The sequence below is a fragment of the Ranitomeya variabilis genome, chromosome 2 (assembly GCF_051348905.1).
Source record: "Ranitomeya variabilis isolate aRanVar5 chromosome 2, aRanVar5.hap1, whole genome shotgun sequence".
Classification (NCBI taxonomy): Eukaryota; Metazoa; Chordata; class Amphibia; order Anura; family Dendrobatidae; genus Ranitomeya; species Ranitomeya variabilis.
In genome coordinates, this window is record NC_135233.1 from 576001101 (window position 1) to 576025606 (window position 24506).

A 24506-nucleotide genomic window follows, 5' to 3' on the forward strand; every position below is an offset into this window, starting at 1 on the left:
TGATGTCAGAAGACGGGCAGCGCTAAGTGTGCCTGGCCAAGGGATAGCATAACAGCGCAGACTCCGGGACAGATTCAAACAACGCTGAGGAGGAGGCGCACGGCGCCAAGGGGGTAAGAATGACGGCTGTGCTGCATCACATGACAAAGGAAAGTTCCACCGACCGGACGGTTTAACCGTGTGAGGGGGCACATTTCATAATTGTTAGGTTCAGCATGTGCATGAGCACCACGAAAAGAGGCACTTTTTCCCTTTGCATCATTACTGCTGCACAAGGTGTCTCCTTCAGTAACAAACGCCTGGGCGGGGTGGACAGGTTCCCTTAAATTTAACTTGTTGTGCCTGCGTGGCGGTCGCAGGACACGTTGCCGTATACACAGCAGGGGAGCAGCAGGCATTACTGAACCCCACTAACACATTAGCGAGGTGTTTGGCTCTGTGCGGACAGCACTTCTGGACGGCAACTAGCGGTGTTGGAGCCCAGGGACAGCAGGAGGAGGAGGAGGTGGAGGAGATAGGAGGGATTGCCACACACACAGCTGGGGAACAGCTGACGTTACTGAACCCCAATAACAGAGGAGGGACTGTTGGGACTGTGCGGACAGCACTTCTGGACGGCAACTAGCGGTGTTGGAGCCCAGGGACAGCAGCAGGAGGAGGAGGTGGAGGAGATAGGAGGGATTGCCACACACACAGATGGGGACCAGCTGACGTTACTGAACCCCAATAACAGAGGAGGGACTGTTGGGACTGTGCGGACAGCACTTCTTGATGGCAACTAGTGGTGTTGGAGCCCAGGGACAGCAGCAGGAGGAGGAGGTGGAGGAGATAGGAGGGATTGCCACACACACAGCTGGGGAACAGCTGACGTTACTGAACCCCAATAACAGAGGAGGGACTGTTGGGACTGTGCGGACAGCACTTCTGGACGGCAACTAGCGGTGTTGGAGCCCAGGGACAACAGGAGGAGGAGGAGGTGGAGGAGATAGGAGGGATTGCCACACACACAGCTGGGGAACAGCTGACGTTACTGAACCCCAATAACAGAGGAGGGACTGTTGGGACTGTGCGGACAGCACTTCTGGACGGCAACTAGCGGTGTTGGAGCCCAGGGACAGCAGCAGGAGGAGGAGGTGGAGGAGATAGGAGGGATTGCCACACACACAGCTGGGGAACAGCTGACGTTACTGAACCCCAATAACAGAGGAGGGACTGTGTGGACAGCACTTCTGGGTGGCAACTAGCGGTGTTGGAGCCCAGGGACAGCAGCAGGAGGAGGAGGTGGAGGAGATAGGAGGGATTGCCACACACACAGCTGGGGAACAGCTGACGTTACTGAACCCCAATAACAGAGGAGGGACTGTTGGGACAGTGCGGACAGCACTTCTGGATGGCAACTAGCGGTGTTGGAGCCCAGGGACAGCAGGAGGAGGTGGAGGAGATAGGAGGGATTGCCACACACACAGCTGGGGAACAGCTGACGTTACTGAACCCCAATAACAGAGGAGGGACTGTTGGGACTGTGCGGACATCACTTCTGGACGGCAACTAGCGGTGTTGGAGCCCAGGGACAGCAGGAAGAGCAGAGGAACACAGTGTAGGCCGAAGCCTGATTGGAGAAAGTCTAAAGGGAACCTTTAACCCCCCCCCCCAAGGCGTTTGTAGCTGAAAGAGCCAGCTTGTGCAGCACAAAGGATGCAAAAGGAAAAGGTGGCTCTTTTCATTATGCTCCTTGCAAACACAGAACTAAACACTTATAAAATGTGTCCCCTGATACCGTGAGACCCTCCCGGAGGTGGGACATTCCTTCGTAATATGACGCAGCACAGCCGTCATTCTTACCCCCCCGGCGCCATGCCCAGGGTCCTCAGAGTTGTTTGATTCTGTCTCGAAGCCTGTGCTGTTATGTTATCCCTTGGCCAGGCACACTTATCGCTGCCCATCTTCTGACATCATTTGGTGTCAGGCTGGCTGCGCCTGTGCAGCCGCGCTGGCCGAGAGCCCCCCTCGCAGTGTCGTCTAATGTAATCCCACCGCGGGCCTGGGATCCGTGGCCATGCGCAGTGCATATCCTCGCCTCTCACTCCCCTCCCTACGGCTTCTTCAGACTGTGCGGCGTCACGGCCGTGGCATGCTATTAGGGATCAGCTGACTGCGCATAGTCTGAAGAAGGCGTAGGGAGATGAGTGAGAGGCGGAGGTTGAGATATGCACTGCGCATGTCCATGGATCTCAGGCCCGCAGTGGGATTAAATCAGAAGACACTGCGAGGCGGGCTCTCGTCCAGCGCAGCCGCACAGGCGCAGCCAGCCTGACACCAAATGATGTCAGAAGAGGGGCAGCGCTAAGTGTGCCTGGCCAAGGGATAACATAACAGCACAGGCTTCGAGACAGAATCAAACTACGCTGAGGAGTCGGCGCACGGCGCCGGGGGGGTAAGAATGACGGCTGTGCTGCGTCACATTACGAAGGAAAGTCCCACCTCCGGGACGGTTTTACGGTATCAGTGGACACATTTTATAAGTGTTAAGTTCTGCGTGTGCAAGGAGCTAAACAAAAATAGCTACCTTTTCCTTGTGCATCATTACTGCTGCACAAGGTGGCTCTTTCAGTAACAAACGCCTTGGGGGGGGGGGGGGACAGGTTCCCTTACATTTCAGTTGTTGTGTCAGCGTGGTGGTCGCAGGACACATTGCCGGCTACACAGCTGGGGATCAGCTGACGTTACTGAAACCCAATAACACTGGGTCGTATGTTTTGACTGTGCAGACGGCACTTCTGAGCCTCAACTGGCGGTGTTGGAGCCCAGGAATTTAAGTTCAGGTGGTAGAACGATGAACACAACAGGATACCTGGATAACGTAGACAGTCACCTAATTATTTAATCAGGAAGAGGAGTGGCAAATTCCTGCAAGATCCAGGCCTTGTTCATTTTCAGGAAAGTAAGCCGGTCAACGTTATCGGAGGATAGTCGCATGCGACGGTCAGTTAGTACACCACCTGCAGCACTAAAGACGCGTTCCGATAATACACTAGCCGCAGGGCAAGCCAGCACCTCCAATGCATACTGGCTTAGCTCTGGCCATGTATCCAGCTTTGAGACCCAAAACGTGAAAGGTGAAGAGCCGTCTGGGAGTACAGCAAGAGGGCAAGACATGTAGTCTGTCACCATCTGACGGAACCGTTGCCTCCTGCTGACTGGAGCCGCCTGTGATGGTGTAGACGGCGGGCACACAAAACTGTGCCACAGTTGGGCCATACTGTTCTTGCCTTGGGCAGAGGCACTGCTTCTGCTCCCTCTTTGTGCAGAGCCTCCACCACTGCCTGGACGCACTGAGCTGCTTTGGAATGCACTAGCAGCACTTCTCTCACTTGGAATGGAGAAGATGATGGAATTCACCAGTGTGTCTTGGTACTCCCTCATTTTTTGCTCCCGGTTCAACGGTGTGATGAGGCTTTCTACGTTGTCCCGGTAGCGAGGATCGAGAAGGGTGAACACCCAATAATCAGACATGTTGAGAATGTGGGAGATGCGGCGGTCGTTTCTCAGGCACTGCAGCATGTAATCCACCATGTGCTGCAGACTGCCAACTGGCCAAGAAACGCTGTCCCCTGCTGGAGGCGTGATCTCTGCCCGCTCGTCATCACCCCACCCTCGCTGTACACACTGAGTACTGGACAATTGTGTAACTCCCTCCTCTGGACGGATGTCTTCCTCCTCCATTGACTCCTCCTCATCCTCCTCCTCACAAAGTGTCCCCTGCCTACGCATTTGTGAGGAACCACGTGGCGCTGACTGTCCAGAAGATGATGGAAATGGTGAATCCTCATCCTCCACCTCTTCCACAACATCATCCCTTAGCGCTTGCAGTGATTTTTCAAGCAGGCAGATAAGGGGGACAGTCATGCTGACTAGTGCATCATCTGCACTCGCCATCCGCGTGGAATAATCGAAGGGACGCAAAACCTGGCAGACGTCCTTCATAGTGGCCCACTCTGTGGTTGTGAAGTCTGAACGGCGCGGAGTGCGACTTCTTTGCGCCTGATGCAGCTGGTACTCCATTACAGCTTGCTGCTGCTCACACAACCGCTCCAGCATATGTAACGTGGAATTCCACCTGGTAGGTAGGTCACATATGATGCGATGTTCCGGCAGGCGGTGTCGGCGCTGCAGAGCCGCAATGCGCGCTTTTGCCGTGCTGGAACGCCGCAAGTGAGCACACTCTAGACGGACCTTGTGCAGCAGTGCATCAAGATCCGGATAGTCCCTCAAAAAACTCTGCACGACCAAATTGAGCACATGTGCCAGACATGGGATGTGAGTCAGGTTGTCGAGGCTCAGAGCTGCCACCAGATTTCGGCCATTATCACACACTACCATGCCTGGCTGGAGATTCGCTGGCACAAACCACACATCGCTCTCCTGCTTGATGGCATTCCAGAGCTCCTGCGCTGTGTGGCTTCGATTCCCCAAAGAAATTAATTTCAAGACGGCCTGTTGACGTTTGGCCACGGCTGTGCTCATGTCGGTCGTAACAGGTAAACGTTCATCACGGGTCCATGTGAAGGTGGACTGTGACGGCTCCTGCAGCGATGATTCTGAGGAACTGGTGTAAGAGGAGGAGTCAATGCGTACAGAATGGATTCCTGCAATCCTTGGAGTGGGCAGGACACGTCCTGCGCCACTCGCACGATCTGTACCTGGCTCAACAACATTAACCCAATGGGCAGTGAGGGAAAGGTATCGCCCCTGTCCATGTTGACTGGTCCACGCATCGGTGGTGAGGTGGACCTTGCTACTGACGGCATTCAGTAGCGCGTGTTTTATGTGTCCCTCCACATGCTTGTGCAGGGCAGGGACAGCTTGCCTGCTGAAGTAAAAGCGGCTGGGCACATTGTACTGTGGGACTGCCAATGACATCAAGTCACGGAAGCTGTCAGTCTCCACCAGCCTGAATGACAGCATTTCCAGTGACAGAAGTTTGGCAATGCCTGCAGTCAGAGCCTGTGCTCGTGGGTGGTTTGACGAGAAAGGCCGCCTTTTCTCCCATGCCTGTACTACCGATGGCTGTAGACTGGGCTGGGAGTGTGTGGATGACTGGGAAAGTGGTGCTGCGGGTGGAATTACAGCGGGTCTCTGGACAACAGGGCCAGAGGTTCTTCCACGGCGATCCTGGGAGGAAGCCGAACCAGCTGCGTGTGAGCTGGAGGAAGAGGCAACACGAGCTGAAGAGGTGGTAGCTGCCGCTGTTGGTTGGCCTAGCTCTTCAGTGTGTTTTTCTAACTCCGCCGCGTGCCTGTTGCGCACATGTTTCCACATGTTGGAGGTATTGAGGTTGCTGACATTTCGACCTCTTTTGACTTTGTGATGACACACCTTGCATTTGACATAGCAAATGTCATCTGCAACTGTGTCAAAAAAGGGCCAGACACTGCAAGTCTTGGGAGCGCCCTTTTTGGCTTTTGGAACAGACATGCTCCTAACGGGTGCCAAAGTGGAGGCTACAGGCTGCGCAGTCTTCCCCCTCCCACCACCTTCCTGTCCCTCACGCCACGATGGGTCAAGGACCTCATCATCTACACTACCCTCTGCCACCAACTGCTCCTCCTGGGTAGTCTCAGCAGCAGAGCACGCACCAGAAAGTGGCACCTGAGTGTCATCATCAGCGGATGCGGCCTGCAATGTGGTGACCGGAGGCACTGGCCCACCCGCCTCTTCAGAGGAAGAGAGAAAAAGCGGTTGGGTATCACTGCACCCTGCCTCTTCTTCCATTTCTCCAATGCTGCTTGGCTGGCCCCCTGTTTCCAAGCCAAGAGATTCAGAGAACAGAAGTAGAGATGGCTCCTGTCCTGGGCTCTCTGTCTGCCTGGGCAATTTGGCAGGTGGTGAAGAAACAGATGGCTGCTCTCCAGTGCTCTGTGTCTGAGAGGATGTGGCACTAATTGAAGTCGATGCGTTAGCTGCCATCCATCCGACAACGGCTTCAATTTGTTCTTCACGCAGCAGCGGTGTACGGCGCTCTACGAAAAAGCTGCGCATGAAGGACTGTTCCCTGGTGAAACTGGGTGCTGGTGAGTCACCGGTGCCCGCAGCAGGCACAGAATCCCCACGTCCTCTCCCTGCTCCGCGCCCACGCCCACGTGCCTTACTCACTGCCTTCTTCATCTTGGTTGACTGATAAAGATAAGCAGAAAAGTACTAACGGCTTTGTGTGCTTATTCCTGAACAGCTCCTAACAGGTATAAGAAACACTAATTTTCTAAAGTGTGGACTAGACTTTAACCCCTTCACCCCCAAGGGTGGTTTGCACGTTAATGACCGGGCCAATTTTTACAATTCTGACCACTGTCCCTTTATGAGGTTATAACTCTGGAACGCTTTGACGGATCTTGGCGATTCTGACATTGTTTTCTCGTGACATATTGTACTTCATGTTAGTGGTAAAATTTATTCGATATAGCTTGCGTTTATTTGTGAAAAAAATGGAAATTTGGCGAAAATTTTGAAAATTTTGCAATTTTCCAACTTTGAATTTTTATGCCCTTAAATCACAGACATATGTCACGCAAAATACTTAAGTAACATTTCCCACATGTCTACTTTACATTAGTACAATTTTGGAACCAAAATTTTTTTTTGTGACGGAGTTATAAGGGTTAAAAGTTGACCAGCAATTTCTCATTTTTACAACACCATTTTTTTTTAGGGACCACATCTCATTTGAAGTCATTTTGAGGGGTCTATATGATAGAAAATACTCAAGTGTGACACCATTCTAAAAACTGCACCCCTCAAGGTGCTCAAAACCACATTCAAGAAGTTTATTAACCCTTCAGGTGTTTCACAGGAATTTTTGGAATGTTTAAATAAAAATGAACATTTAACTTTTTTTCACACAAAATTTATTTCAGCTCCAATTTGTTTTATTTTACCAAGGGTAACAGGAGAAAATGGACCCCCAAAGTTGTTGTACAATTTGTCCTGAGTACGCTGATACCCCATATGTGGGGGTAAACCACTGTTTGGGCGTATGGCAGAGCTCGGAAGGAAAGGAGCGCCATTTGACTTTTCAATGCAAAATTGACTGGAATTGAGATGGGACGCCATGTTGCGTTTGGAGAGCCCCTGATGTGCCTAAACATTGAAACTCCCTACAAGTGACACCATTTTGGAAAGTAGACCCCCTAAGGAACTTATCTAGATGTGTGGTGAGCACTTTGACCCACCAAGTGCTTCACAGAAGTTTATAATGCAGAGCCGTAAAAATAAAAAAATCATATTTTTTCACAAAAATGATCTTTTTGCCCCCAATTTTTTATTTTCCCAAGGGTAAGAGAAGAAATTGGACCCCAAAAAATGTTGTGCAATTTGTCCTGAGTACGAGGATACCCCATATGTGGGTGTAAACCATTGTTTGGGCGCATGGCAGAGCTTGGAAGGGAAGGAGCGCCATTTGACTTTTCAATGCAAAATTGACTGGAATTGAGATGGGATGCCATGTTGCGTTTGGAGAGCCCCTGATGTGCCTAAACATTGAAACTCCCTACAAGTGACACCATTTTGGAAAGTAGACCCCCTAAGGAACTTATCTAGATGTGTTTTGAGAGCTTTGAACCCCCAAGTGTTTCACTACAGATTATAACGCAGAGCCGTGAAAATAATTTTTTTTTTCTCTCAAAAATAATTTTTTAGCCCCCAGCTTTGTATTTTTACAAGGGTAACAGAATAAATTGGACCCCAAAATTTGTTTTCCAATTTGTTCTGAGTACGCTGATACCCCATATGTGGGGGGTAACCACTGTTTGGGCGCATGACATAGCTCGGAAGGGAAGGAGCGCCATTTGGAATGCAGCCTTAAATGGATTGGTCTGCAGGCGTCACGTTGCATTTGCAGAGCCCCTGATGTACCCAAACAGTACAAACCCCCCACAAGTGACCCCATATTGGAAACTAGACCTCCCAAGGAACTTATCTAGATGTGTTTTGAGAAATTTGAACCCCCAAGTGTTTCACTAAAGTTTATAGCGCAAAGCCGTGAAAATAAAAATTCTTTTTTTTTTCACAAAAAAAATTTTTTAGCCCCCAGTTTTGTATTTTTACAAGGGTAACAGGATAAATTAGACCCCAAAAGTTGTTGTCCAATTTGTCCTGAGTACGCTGATACCCCATATGTGGGGGGGAACCACTGTTTGGGTGCATGACAGAGCTCGGAAGGGAAGGAGCGCCATTTGGAATGCAGCCTTAAATGGATTGGTCTGCAGGCGTCACGTTGCATTTCCAGAGCCCCTGATGTACCCAAACAGTACAAACCCCCCACAAGTGACCCCATATTGGAAACTAGACCTCCCAAGGAACTTATCTAGATGTGTTGTGAGAACTTTGAACCCCCAAGTGTTTCACTACAGTTTATAACGCATAGCCGTGAAAATAAAACATCTTTTTTTTCCCACAAAAATGATTTTTAGCCCCCCAAATTTTTATTTTCCTAAGGATAACAAGAGAACTTGGACCCCAGAAGTTGTTGTTCAATTTGTCCCGAGTACGCTGATAACACATATGTTGGGGTAAACCCCTTTTTGGGCGCACGGGAGAGCTCGGAAGGGAAGGAGCACTGTTTTACTTTTTCAACGCAGAATTGGCTGGAATTGAGATTGGACGCCATGTCGCGCTTGGAGAGCCCCTGATGTGCCTGGACAGTGGAAACTCCCCAATTCTACCTGAAACCCTAACCCAAACACACCCCTAACCCTAATCCCAACGGTAACCCTAACCACACCCCTAGCCCTGACACACCCATAATTCTAATCCCAACCCTAATCCAAACGTAAATGTAATTCAAACCCTAACTTTAGCCCCAACCCTAACTTTAGCCCCAACCCTAACTTTACCTCCAACCCTAGCCCTAACCCTAACCCTACCCCTAACCCTAACCCTAAACGTGACTGAAATACATGGCACTGAAATACGTGGCACTGAAATACGTGGCACTGAAATACGTGGCACTGAAATACGTGATACGTGGCACTTAAATACGTGGCACTGAAACACGTGGCACTGAAATACGTGATATGTGGCACTGAAATACGTGGCACTGAAATACGTGGCACTTAAATACGTGGCACTTAAATATGTGGTACTGAAATATGTGATACGTGGCACTGAAATACGTGGCACTGAAATACGTGGCACTGAAATACGTGGCACTGAAATACGTGGCACTTAAATACGTGGCACTGAAATATGTGATACGTGGCACTGAAATACATGGCACTTAAATACGTGGCACTTAAATACGTGGCACTGAAATATGTGATACGTGGCACTTAAATACGTGGCACTGAAACACGTGGCACTGAAATACGTGATACGTGGCACTGAAATACGTGGCACTGAAATACGTGGCACTGAAATACGTGATACGTGGCACTGAAATACGTGATACGTGGCACTGAAATACGTGGCACTGAAATACGTGATACGTGGCACTGAAATACATGGCACTGAAATACGTGGCACTGAAATACGTGGCACTATGACTGTCAGAAAATGTTCATTAAACGGTTAGGGGTGAGGTTAGGGGTAGAGTTAGGGTTAGGGTTTGGATCCCTTTATCACCTTGATGGTGGTGGGTGGCTTTTCAGTGTGTTTTCTGTTTTTTTTCGATAAAAATGCATGCGTTTTTAACGCAAACAAACGCATGTGCTTAAAAACGCAAGAAAATACTGCAGGTTGTATTTCTGAAAATGAACGCATGCAGAAAAAAACCGCATGCGTTTGAAAACGCGACCAAACGCGTACAAAAAAACCGCATGCGTTTTCAATGTTAAATATAGGGAAAAAACGCATGCGTTTGTGTGAAACCAGCGACGCTTTTTATAGCAAAAAAGTTTTTGCGTCTCCACATTTTGAGACCTATAATTTTTCCACATTTTGCTCCACAGAGTCATGTCAGGTCTTGTTTTTTGCGGGACGAGTTGACGTTTTTTTTGGTAACATTTTCGGACACGTGACCATTTTTGATCGCTTTTTATTCCGATTTTTGTGAGGCAGAATGACCAAAAACCTGCTATTCATGAATTTCTTTTGGGAGAGGCGTTTATACCGTTCCGCGTTTGGTAAAATTGATAAAGCAGTTTTATTCTTCGGGTCAGTACGATTACAGCGATATCTCATTTATATCATTTTTTTATATTTTGGCGCTTTTATACGATAAAAACTATTTTATAGAAAAAATAATTATTTTGGTATCGCTTTATTCTCAGGACTATAACTTTTTTATTTTTTTGCTGATGATGCTGTATGGCGGCTTGTTTTTTGCGGGACAAGATGACGTTTTCAGTGGTATCATGGATATTTATATCAGTCTTTTTGATCGCGTGTTATTCCACTTTTTGTTCGGCGGTATGGTAATAAAGCGTTGTTTTTTGCCTCGTTTTTTTTTTTTTTTTCTTACGGTGTTTACTGAAGGGGTTAACTAGTGGGGCAGTTTTATAGGTTGGGTCGTTACGGACGCGGCGATACTAAATATGTGTACTTTTATTGTTTTGGTTTTTTTATTTAGATAAAGAAATGTATTTATGGGAATAATATATATATTTTTTTTATTATTTATTTAGGATTTTTTTTTTTTTTTTTTTTTTTTACACATGTGGAAAAATTTTTTTTTTACTTTTTTACTTTGTCCCAGGGGGGGACATCACAGATCATTGATCTGGCAGTGTGCACAGCACTCTGCCAGATCTGCGATCTGCTGTGCAGGGCTGCAGGCTTACCAAGTGTCTGCTCTGAGCAGACACTCGGTAAGCCACCTCCTTCCCTGCAGGACCCGGATGCCGCGGCCATCTTGGATCCGGGACCTGCAGCCAGGAAGGAGGTAGGAGACCCTCGCAGCAACGCGATTACATCGCGTTGCTCCGGGGGTCTCAGGGAAGCCCGCAGGGAGCCCCCTCCCTGCGCGATGCTTCCCTATACCGCCGGTACACTGCGATCATGTTTGATCGCGGTGTGCCGGGGGTTAATGTGCCGGGGGCGGTCCGTGACCGCTCCTGGCACATAGTGCCGGATGTCATCTGCGATAGGCAGCTGACACCCGGCCGCGATCGGCCGCGCTCCCCCCGTGAGCGCGGCCGATCGCGTATGATGTACTATCCCGTCGGCGGTCATACGGGCCCACCCCACCTCGACGGGATAGTACGTCAGATGTCAGGAAGGGGTTAATATGAGCTAATGTGGCCTACACAAATGTAAAGTGGTGTCACTGGTGTGTTTGGTGAACTTTATTATTTATTTATTTTTTGGGGGCTGAACTGACAACAGAGAGAGCTGCAGTCACACGGAGACTGTGCAGACAGCCGTAAACAGCGCTGCAAGGCCCAAAAACCCTCCTCTACGTTATCCTATGTAGTGTTTTTCCACAAGTTAGCTGGAGACGGGTGGAAAGACACTAATAGGAATTTTTTGAAAAAATGTGCAGCAGCCTGCACTACTTAAAACAAAAGGAAAATTGATTTTACGGTATGACGCAGTGAAGAACCCTGAGCTGGAGACAACCAGGCTATGGCTGCTCACAGACTACAGGGCGAGCTGCAGTCACACAGAGACCGTGCAGACAGCCGTAAACAGCGCTGCAAGGCCCAAAAACCCTCCTCTACGTTATCCTATGTAGTGTTTTTCCACAAGTTAGCTGGAGACGGGTGGAAAGACACTAATAGGAATTTTTTGAAAAAATGTGCAGCAGCCTGCACTACTTAAAACAAAAGGAAAATTGATTTTACGGTATGACGCAGTGAAGAACCCTGACCTGGAGACAACCAGGCTATGGCTGCTCACAGACTACAGGGCGAGCTGCAGTCACACGGAGACCGTGCAGACAGCCGTAAACGGTGCTGCAAGGCCCAAAAACCCTCCTCTACGTTATCCTATGTAGTGTTTTTCCACAAGTTAGCTGGAGACGGGTGGAAAGACACTAATAGGAATTTTTTGAAAAAATGTGCAGCAGCCTGCACTACTTAAAACAAAAGGAAAATTGATTTTATGGTATGACGCAGTGAAGAACTCTGACCTGGAGACAACCAGGCTATGGCTGCTCACAGACTACAGGGCGAGCTGCAGTCACACGGAGACCGTGCAGACAGCCGTAAACGGCGCTGCAAGGCCCAAAAACCCTCCTCTACGTTATCCTATGTAGTGTTTTTCCACAAGTTAGCTGGATACGGGTGGAAAGACACTAATAGGATTTTTTAGAAAAAATGAGCAGCAGACTACACTACTTGAAAAAAAAAAAAAAAAAGAACAGTATGAGGCAATGAACCACCCTCCCTCAACTGAATACAACCAGCTATGGATGGCCTATGGCTGCACTCAGACTAGAGAGTGGGCTGCACTCACACACACACACAGAGAGAGACCTTGCAGATCGCTGTGAAAACAGCGCTACAAGGCAAAAGCAAGGTGATTAGTAGGTGAACACAGCGGTTGCTAAATTAGCCTTTGAAAAGCACAAAGAAGCAAATCGCTATCTCTAAACTGGCCCTCAGTCAGCAAACAGCGTCCTGTCACTAACTGAATTCACAGCAGACTGAGCGCAAAATGGCGCCAGCGACTTTTAAACTGCATCATGACATCATTTCAGCAGCCAATCACAGCCTTGCCAGTAGTTTCATGCCCTCCATGCTGAACAGGATGTGCCCACACTTGGAATCATTCTCATTGGCTGATTTCGTACAAATTTGTGCAGTTTGAATCCTGGGAACTTCCGATTCCGGTATCCGATACGCGGCAAGTATCGGATCTCGGTATCGGAATTCCGATACCGCTAAGTATCGGCCGATACCCGATACTTGCGGTATCGGAATGCTCAACACTACTCTCTATTATTAACCTCGGGGCTTGATGTCACCTGACAATACAAAGGTGACATCAACCCCACAAATATAAACCCCACTTGCCACCACTACAGGGCAAGTAGGAGAGCCGGGCAAAGTGCCAGAATTGCCATATCTAATAGATGTGCCTGTTCTGGGCAGCTGCGGGCTGCTATTTTTAGGTTGGGGGGTGGTCAATATACATGGCACCTAACCAGCCTGAGAATACCAGCCCCCATCTGTCAGCTTTAGCTGGTGGATCTCATGCCGTTTTTTAAAATTATTTATTTAAATAATTAAAAAAACAGCGTGGGGACCCCTCTATTCTTGATAACCAACCTTGTTAACGCTGACAGCTGAGGGTTGCGGCCCCCAGCTGTGAGTTTTGCCTGGCTGGTTATCAAAAAATAAGGGGAGTTTACGCAGGTTTTTTAATTATTATTTATTTACAGCGCAGGAGCGGCTGATGAATACTCCCATCGACAGCTCCTGCTCACACTGTTATTAGCAGCTGCAGGTGTCAGATGATGGGATCAGTAGTTCCATCAGATGACAACTGTGACCCGAGGTAAACTTTATACCTCCGATCACAGTTGAGCGCTCACGCTATCTATTGACAGCGTGGGAACCACGGCTCTCTGATCAGTGGGGATGATTTCATTACTGATCAGAAGCTGTGTTTGCCCCGCTGCCAAGCACATGACAGAGCGACAAACACCCAGTGTTCGGTACGGACGCCGAACTTTACTGTTCGAGTTCACCCATCTCTATCCTTGGCTACTGTACCTGACCCTGCAGGAGCCAAGGATGAAACATCCTTCTGAGCATGCAGCTCCATATCTCTCTGTATGCGGCCGCATGCAGCCGCGGGTCATCAAAAATGGCTACTCGTATCAGTGCTGACACGCATGTCATAGGTTCGCCATCACGTGTCTAGTGTGAACTGTATCCTGTCTGTCCAGTGTGTACTTGTCCTTGTTATTGTCCTATTCTTGACCGCGTCTGCGGTTTCCTATGCTTGACCTCGTCTGCAGCTTCTTGTTGGACCGCGTCTGCGGCTTCCTGCTTCATGGCGTGTGCGGTTTCAATTTTGATGTGCACAGAAACCAGAAAGTCACTATAACTTCCAGTGATCTGCGGCACACAGTGAATGTAAATTTCCCACAGAGCACAGGCGCAACGGCAGGCAGAATGCACATGCGCGGGCTTTCTGGCCACACATATGACATGAAAGGGACATATGAAGAGAAAGGTAGGACAATATTTGTATAATGAAGACCAGAGGCATTATTATCTTCCAGGCAGCCTACATTCCATAGCCTGGAAGATCTAAGGTATTATTTTTACTTAACAAGGCATCATCAAAGAGGCACAGAGTATGACTAATTTCACCTGTATACAACCTGTATACCTATAGTCATAACTCAAAAAGCTTAAAACATGACAGATTCTCTTTAGTTCCTTGCTATTTGTAACATTCACTACAGCAGTCCAATCTTAAAATAATAGTTTCAGCAAAATTAACAGCAACTATGGACACAGAAACAATGAATAGAGTTTAATCATTTTATTCTTACCTACTATAAAATTTAGTTTAATTTAATCATCCAGTGCCATTTATAGGATATACTGCATAAAAAGATGTGAACCAGAGGAAGGCGAAACAACCCCATGTGTGGGGAAAAATTCCTTCCTGACCCCAAGTACTGGCTATTGGCTAATCCCTGGTTCACTGCAGTGTCAGCTCCGGATGGGCCCTGTCACACCTTTACATGGGTTATTTTATACTCTCTAATACAAATATTTCTATCTTTAAATATAGGCTATTAAGGATTATTTTTTATTGTATTTTATCACATGGCCATATTCATGGAAAAATAAAAAAGTTATGGCTCAGGGAAGGAGGGGAGAGAAAAACGAAAACGCAAAACCGAAAAAAAACCTCTGGGGTTAAGGGGTTAATGTATACGCTGGGACATATAAGCTACACAGATACCTCTGATGGATGATGCTCGCTGGCATCTGTCACCATGGGAATCCAATGCAAAAAATAGTATACAATTAAGATATTTTACTTTTTTAAGTTTATTAATAGTAATTTTATTGGTTATAAATGACATTTGTAGAAACATGGGCACTTTACAACACTTGTGTATAATTTTTCTTGCCCCCAATAAATAGGAAAAGATGGAGAAAGATATCAAAAGAAAATAAATGCATTAAATAAAATTAGGACTGGAGGGGGGAAGCAGGCAAATAAGATGACTTTAATAGAAATATTATACACCAGTCAGATGCATCCTTTTACTATAAAAACATAAATAATGTATACATTAACAAATGTCTATATGTGATGTGAATATTGTCTTACTGGTCCCAAAGAAATGTAAAAAATGAGGGGTATACCTGCTGTAGAAGTAACGCGTCAGACAGCAGATGAGTCATTTGTAGATAAATACTATTACAAACATGTGCAGCAATCTAATTGGAAGAGTGGCTGCAGGGAGAAAATAAGGTTACACTCTACCTGCAGCCGCTTGTACAAAGAGTACAAAGAATGATACTTGCCACACGATGACCAGTAAAGGATGATATAATTCAGTAAATCCAGAAAAAAATGAGAAAAGGGAACATGGGGGGAGGGTACAAATGGGAAGGAAAGGTACAAAATACAAAACACGGCGCCTTTGCGGCTATAAACTTTCCCGATGCTCCTTGTAGACAAGTCGCTACCGCCGCTCTCTCCCAACTGTCACCTGAGATTAAAATGATAACAGGAAGTGACCAATAACTACCATTCCCCTGCAATCACATGACCTCCTCACCACATCCATTTTGTTTTCAGCAGGATCCGCACTAAACTACACGATAACAATTATCTCCCCCTTATTTGATGCTTTTTGGCACAGATGTGAAGCCGCGTTTTTAATGTGATTTTTATAGTACAGAATAGCTTTGATTCTGCACTTAATAAAGAGAGAAAACAATAGAGAAAAAAAAAACACCAAATCCGCGCAGTTCAGCTGCGTCCTTGGGCGCCTTTTTTGTTAAAGAAGCATTTATAAAGGATTTTTTTTTACCTAAATGGAGTAAAGGAATAGGGGGAAAACATATTATAAATATACAGTAATATAGATGCAAATAATAACCTTATAAAAGCAAAAAAGCTAAATTTAAAGGGATGAAATATATAGGCAAAATAAGGGTTATAAAGGGTTAAGGATGAGAAGGGGGTATATGATTTATTAAGGAAAATGTGAAAAGGGGAAAAAGAAAAAATTAAATGGATAGAAGGAAAATGAAAAAGATTGGTATGTACAGGACAGGCAAGGCAAGGGGTTACCATACACATATAAAATACCATATATATAAAACATTTAAGAGGTAGGAGAGGGAGAAAAGGAATGGGAAAAGCAAGGAAAGAAAAGGGAAAGGAAGAACTCCTGTAAACAGGTGGAGAGACGACATATAGAGAAATACTAACTTTTAAATAGTGTAAAATATTGTTTGCTGAATTCTAATAGCGGCACAGTTTTCATGAAAACAGATCTAGAGATTACAGAACGTTTGCCAATCTCAAATTCGGCATAAGTGTAGCACATTCAGATTAGTGGTCAGTCTCCAAAATATTTTTACTCAAAGTCAACAAATTTCAGTCACATTTTGGTAAATCATAGCGTTTCCACTAATGCTTTTGTTATGACTTTGGCTAGGATAGCGGTGCTGTATGATTAGCGGGGTGGGATAGGGGGGACGTGTTTATTGAGGGAAGAGGATCTGTCTAGGTCAGAGGACAGAGGAGCTGCGAGGTTTAATTTTTTTTTCTCTAATAACTTAATGTGTGTACATTCTAGCAGCCAATCAGGGCGCAGAAACTAACCACAATGTCACAATACAAGGTCTTCTGTGATTGGGTGCCAAAGTCACACGTCCCTGTCCACATAAAAAGTGGACATTTTATTTTGCTGGGGCCATTTTCTCAGTGTGCAGAAAGGTATGTCGTAGACAACATCACCTTTACCCTGCAAAAATATATGTGTGCCAGGGTGCATTTCACCACTGACACCTGGACAAACTAACCTAGGCAGGGGCGTTACATCTTACTTACTGGGCACTGGGTGACTCTGGTGGCTTTGGGGGGAAGGCGGTCAAGGGGCTGCTCCACAAGTCTTGGAGTCCCCAAGGCTTTCAGGAAAAGCCTCCACAGCTTCTGCTTCCTGCACCTGTACCCTCAACCTCTCCCTTAACAAGACATGCGTTCCAAGAGTGCAGAGAGAATCCCCCACCTCCGTACTGCGCAGCCAGGGCTAACCACAATCAGCCACTATTTAAATTAATATGCCTTGGAGATAACAGTCACTTATCTCAAGAGTCGTGGACAGCTATCCAGGCAGAGTTTGATCAATGGTTGTTTCCACTAGAGCTGGAGCCAAGGAAGGCCATGTGTGATAATAGTGTGAACCTGGTACCTGGTGGTGGCCCCTACATCGGGGCAACCTCACACACGTGACTTGCATGGTTCTTAGAATCATAGAATGGTAGAGTTCGAAGGGACCTCCTGGGTCATCTGGTCCAACCCCCTGCTCAAAGCAAATCATCCCAGACACATGTCTGTCCAGTCTATGTTTGAAGACTTCCATGGATGGAGAACTCACCACCTCTCGTGGCAGCTTGTTCCACTCATTGATCACCTTGTCAGAAAGTTTTTTCTAATATCTAATCTGTGTTTCCTCCCATTCAGTTTCATCCCATTGCTTCTAGTCTTTCCTTGTGCAAATGAGATTAAAGATAATCCTTCTACAATGTGACAACCCTTGAGATATTTGGAGACAGCTATTAAGTCTCATCTCATTCTTCTTTTTTGCAAGTTAAACATTCCCAAATCCTGTAGCCGTTCCTCATAGGACATGGTTTGCAGACTGGTCACCATTCTAGTCGCTCTTCTCTGAACTTGCTCGAGTTTGTTGATGTCTTTTTAAAATGTGGTGCCCAAAACTGGATACAGTATTCCAGATGAGGTCTGACCAAGGAGGAGTAGAGGGAATAATGACTTCATGTGATCTAGACTGTATGCTTCTGTTAATACAACCAAGAATTGCATTTGCCTTTTTTGCTGCTGCATCACACTGTTGACTCATGTTCAGTTTATGATCTATTAGTATACGCAAATCTTTTTCACATGTGCTGTTGCTTAGCCCTATTCCTCCCATTCTGTATATGGTTTTTTCATTTTTATTGCCCAGATGTAGTACTTTTCATTCTTCCCTGTTAAAAGTTATTCTTTTAGTTGCTGCCCACTGCTCCAGTTTATTTACACTCACTGGCCACTTTATTAGGTACACCTGTCCAACTTCTTGTTAACACTTAATTTCTAATCAGCCAATCACATGGCGGCAACTCAGTGCATTTAGGCATGTAGACATGGTCAAGACAATCTCCTGCAGTTCAAACTGAGCATCAGTATGGGGAAGAAAGGTGATTTGAGTGCCTTTGAACGTGGCATGGTTGTTGGTGCCAGAAGGGCTGGTCTGAGTATTTCAGAAACTGCTGATCTACTGGGATTTTCACGCACAACCATCTCTAGGGTTTACAGAGAATGGTCCGAAAAAGAAAAAAAATTCAGTGAGCGGCAGTTCTGTGGGCGGAAATGCCTTGTTGATGCCAGAGGTCAGAGGAGAATGGGCAGACTGGTTCGAGCTGATAGAAAGGCACAGTGACTCAAATCGCCACCCGTTACAACCAAGGTAGGCCTAAGAGCATCTCTGAACGCACAGTGCGTCGAACTTTGAGGCAGATGGGCTACAGCAGCAGAAGACCACACCGGGTACCACTCCTTTCAGCTAAGAACAGGAAACTGAGGCTACAATTTGTACAAGCTCATCGAAATTGGACAGTAGAAGATTGGAAAAACGTTGCTTGGTCTGATGAGTCTCGATTTCTGCTGCGACATTCGGATGGTAGGGTCAGAATTTGGCGTAAACAACATGAAAGCATGGATCCATCCTGCCTTGTATGGAGCATCTTTGGGATGTGCAGCCGACAAATCTGCGGCAACTGTGTGATGCCATCATGTCAATATGGACCAAAATCTCTGAGGAATGCTTCCAGCACCTTGTTGAATCTATGCCACGAAGAATTGAGGCAGTTCTGAAGGCAAAAGGGGGTCCAACCCGTTACTAGCATGGTGTACCTAATAAAGTGGCCGGTGAGTGTATATCCTTTTGAATCTTCTCTCTCTTCTCTAGTATTAACTATCCCTCCTAGCTTTATGTCATCAGCAAATTTAATCAGTGTACCCTCAATTTCTTCATCTAAATCATTGATAAAGATGTTGAACAATACAGGGCCCAGGATGGACCCTGTGGTACCCCACTTGAGACATTCTTCCAACTGGATGTGCAGCGATTTACGACCACTCTTTTTTTGTCTGATCACTAAGCCTGTTATGAATCCACCTAACAGTTGCCTTGTCCATTCCATACTTAGTCATTTTTTCAATAAGGATGGTGTGAGATACTTTGACAAATGCTTTGCTAAAGTCAAGATATACTATATCTACAGCATTTCCCTGATCCACCCAGTCAGTGATTCTGTCATAGAAGGAAATTAAATTAGTCTGACATGACTTATTAGAAACCCATGCTGACTCTTGTTAATTACTTCACTCTTATCCAGGTACTTACATACATTTTGTTTAATAATTTGTTCAAAGATCTTTCCTGGTATAGAAGTCAGACTTACAGGTTCTTTTCCTCAACCTGGTGATATAGCAATTTCTCCGCCACTATCCTGGCCTGGATGTGCTGCTGCAGAAAGCATGGTCGATGTGTGCTCACTTCTGCAGTTTGCACCCCGCAGATCATCGACGTCGCATCACTACAGAGGTCTTTCAGCCAACCGGTTAACCATTGATATGCGATGTGCTGTCATGGTAGAATTTCACTCTGCATATGTTGCAGCGACTGTGGCAGCAGTGACAAGCCCTGGTGCAGTATGTCCTTTTGCAGAGCCTTGGCCAATGCTGTACACACGATGTGCAAATCACACTTGCGGAGTGGGCACAGAGGAAGGACCTCTGCACCCTTCTGCACAGTTTTGAAATGGCTACTAAGATGGTTAGCACTGACGATGTGGTCATCAGCATCCCTATTCCAGTCATCTACATGCTGGAGCACACTTTGAATAGTCTGCATGAGGAGGTGGTGGTCCCAGAGGAAGAGGTGGAAGCAGAGGAGGATGAGGAAGGGATAACAATATCTCAAATTTCCAGGTGGGTGCCATGATAGGGTGGCTTACAGTGATCGATGGGGGCTTATTTCTACCAGACAACCTGTTAATGAAGGTGCAGGAGCCGAGGAACAAATGGCGGAGTACAAGGTAATGAATGTGCAACAGTCAGGAGATGAAGAAAAATTATCCCCTCTCTGTTGTCCGTGGTTGGCAAGAGGGGACGGAGGAAGTTAACCCACCACCAACACACCATTGACTTGGACTTCATGAAAGCATCTTCTTGCTGCAGTATCTTCAACATGATGCCCTTATTCTTAGGGTTAGAAATAGTGCTGACTACTGGGTTGCCACTATGTTAGATACAAGATACAAGAGTAAATTTAGACAGATGCTTGCCCACATTGAAAGGGATGTTTGCATGCCTGTATATCGAAACATGCTTGTTGACAATATTAAGAATGGTTTTCCTCAAGATAGCAGTGAGGCACACACTGTGCGTCCCAGTTCTAGACGTCCAACCTCAAGAACGTCAAGGCATAATCACAAAAACATTAGCAGTAGCAGCATTGAAAGTGGCATAAGCAATTTCTGTGAGTAGTTTCACACTTTTTTAGACCAGCCCATGCACCAGCAGAACAGAATAGAAGTCTGACACATTGTGAACGACTAGAGAGGATGGTGCAGGAGTATCTAGAGCTCAATATCAATGCCATGGGGGGTTGGAACATTTTGCATTTTGGTTTTCAAAAATGGAACAGTGGCCTGAGCTCACCTGTCACACCTTAGAGGTTTTGTCATGCCCGACAGCCAGCGTTCTCTCAGAACGTGTCTTCAGTGCTGCTGGTGGTGTCCTGACGGATAAGTGCATCCGACTGTACCCTGAAAATATAGACAGCCTAACTTTTATCAAAATGAACAAGTCAAGGATTTCCAATGGCTTTTGCACCCCAGTCGCAGATTGGGTAGACTAGGCGATGGTGTAGATTTTTAGTGGCATGCGTTGATCTCGTTTTATTGCAGTCTGTGACACCTTTGTGGTGGCTTCTGTACCTGCTGTGGCTACTGCTGCTGATGTTACAAATAATTTTTTGAAATGTAGAGACTCAAAGTTGGATCTCCATCTGTTGAGTTGCCTGTAGTGGAAGTTGTGTCAGAGTCCTTGTATACTATTTCTATCTGTGGAAATTGATGCCACTTTAGTGGTGTGTTACAAAATGTTTTGAAACGTGGAGCATACAAGTTGTGTTTCCACCTGGTGGGTTGCCTGGAGTGGAATGTGTGTCAGAGGCCTATTATACTCTTTCTACTCTGTGAAAATTGATGCCACTTTAGTGGTGTGTGACAATAAATTTTTGAAATGTGGTGAAGCCAAGTTGGGTCTCCATCTGGTGTGTTTCTTGTAGTAGGTGGTGTGTCAGAGGCCTATTATACTGTTTCTACTCTGTTGAAATTGATGCCACTTTATTGGTGTGTGACAATATTTTTTTTTTAACTGTGGTGAATCCAAGTTGGGTCTCCATCTTGTGGGTTGCCTGTAGAGGAAGGTGTGTCAGAGGCCTATTATACTGCTTCGGCTCTACTGAAATTGATGCCACTTTATTGGTATGTGACAATAATTTTCTAAAATGTGGTGAATCCAAGTTGGGTCTCCATATGGCGGGTTGCCTATAGTGGAATGGGTGTGAGAGGGCCATTATAATATTTCTACTCTGTGGAAATTGATGCCACTTTAGTGGTGTGTGATAATTTTCTGAAATGTGGAGACTCCAAGCTGGGTCTCCATCTGGTGGGTTACCTGTATAAGTAGGGCTCCCAGACAGGCAGGCCTTTCATCAACTACCTGTGTTATTTTCCTTACATTTTTCTACCAATATTATTGTATGAAACTGATGTTTATGCCATCTGAGTGTGGCTGGAAAAAAAAAAAAATTGGAGGTGTTGCATGAGGTATAAGGTCTCCCAGTTAAGAAGGCTTACACCGCTCCCTTAACCACCAGGTCCTCACTGAAACTTCAATTCCAAGCTGTAAATGCTGGTCCAGACACTGATACCTCATGGATGGCCCATTGCTGACTGCTGCTGTGCCATTTGCAAATTTCTACTGTGGGCCAATTGATGCCACTGTTCATGGTGTCTGCCCCTAATTTTAGCCTTTGGGAAGCTTTTTGCCACTCCTTAAGGTGTTATGCATATGTTTGGTTTGGACTTCCATTGAATCTAATGGGGTTCGGGTATGAGAATGAACCATTCAGCAAATGTTAGGGCTAGCGGAACGCACCAAATTATAAGAGAGATGGTATAAGGTGCGTTCGCAGCCCGGGTTCCACTGTGCAGAGATGGAACCTGCTGCTGAGTAATGACGGACTATATGGCGGTACAATGTGGATACACACACGGGTTAACTTCACCCTGTGTGAAGGAAGCAAACCCTGTTGCGTCACAGGGCCGCGGTACCGCACCAAGAGCGCAAGCAAGGAGTCTCAGGACTCTATCCCAAGACACTGGATTAGAGTACTTACAGACCACTTGCGCTCGACACCGCAACTGGGGTGTCAAAGTAACAGAAAAACTTAAAGCACAAGAGTGCGTGCTGTGCCGCTTTGGCGGACGCCACTAACCACCCAGACTTGGGATAGGAAAGCGCTCTATAAGCACACGGCGCCGCACTGGCGGCTGCAGCAGTAGACGCTGTATCGTGTGTCTTTATGTTGACAGCTAGTCGGGCGCTAGACAGCAAGCATCCACCTTTCGCGAGCAGTCATACACAAGGGAGGGGATATTAAAGAATGACTTGCACTCATCAACACACACACGTATACAAAATGTACACTAGCGCATGGCCGTGCGGTCATGTGAAGCTTATATAGCTGCAGCACATACAGGACCTTCCAAAAAGGGCCAATGGAAAGCTGCCACAGAAGTTCAGCACCTTCAGGACCTTCCTGGAGGACCAATTGGATCAGCTGCAGTATCTGAGCATGTGACCTTCGATCTCCAATGGGAGATCTTGCCCTGGGCATGGTCAGAAGGGGAAAAGCAGGACTTAGTCCCAAAAGTGTCTGCTCGCCGCTGCCCAGCATTGGCTTTAATGGCAGAAGCTGGAAAAGCAGCAGTAACTCTATGCACAGAGTGAGACTAAGCAAGACGCCTGGACCGACGTCTCTGCTGAGCAGACTCCACTGCGGTTGGAGAAGAATGGGAGACCGCAGTGGAGATGGTTCGAGATTCCCCCTGTGCAGAGGTGGGAACTCAACACCTAACATTTCCCCCCCCCCCTCCCTGGACCTCGCTACGCTCGAAGGCAGCAACGAGCTCTGGAGCTCGAATGTGTTCAGCAGGCTCCCAGGACCTGTCCTCTGGGCCATAACCCTTCCAATCCACCAAATAGAATTTTTTGCCACGTACCACCTTGCACCCCAAAATAGTGTTCACCTCGTAATCGTCCGTAGACGAACCCGATGTCCCGGCAGATGACTCGGAAAACCGCAACATGTATACGGGCTTCAAGAGGGACACATGAAAGGTGTCGATGATACCCAGGCATGGAGGAAGGGCCAGACGGTAGACCACAGGGTTAACCTGTTCGAGGACCTTGAAGGGACCCAAGTAGCGAGGTGCAAACTTAGTGGACTCAACTCGCAGCCTGATGTTACGGGCGGAGAGCCATACCAAGTCGCCAGGAGCAAAGGTCGAAGTGGGGCACCGATGAGCATCGGCGGAGGACCTCATTCTCTCCTTGGAGGCCCGAATGGCATCCTGAGTGCGGTCCCAAATGTCCCGTGCCTCCACAGCCCAGTCTGCCACCCTGGAGTCAGCGGAAGAAACAGGCATGGGCACAGGGACACGTGGATGCTGGCCGTAATTTAGGAGGAATGGAGTCTGACCGGTGGAGTCGGCTACAGCGTTGTTAAGCGCAAACTCTGCCCACGGTAGCAAGGATGCCCAGTCATCCTGCCTGGCAGAAATAAAATGTCGTAAATATGTGACCAGGGTCTGGTTGGCCCTCTCAACCAACCCATTTGTCTCGGGATGATAAGCCGAGGAGAGATTCAACTCAATACTGAGAAGACGACAAAGCTCTCTCCAGAATCGAGACGCAAACTGGGGACCCCGGTCACTGACAATTTTGTCTGGCATACCGTGTAGGCGAAAAATATGTTTGATAAACAACACTGCCAGAGCCCGTGCAGAAGGTAGCCGTGGAAGAGGCACCAAGTGCACCATCTTGGAAAAATGGTCGGTGATCACCCATATAATGGTGCAGTTACGAGACTTGGGTAGGCCCACCACAAAGTCCATCCCGACCATCTCCCAGGGCCTGTCCGCCACCGGCAGGGGGTAAAGCAACCCAGCTGGCCGATGCCGAGGAGACTTGTTTTTGGCGCAAGAGACACACGCCCGAACATAGTCTGC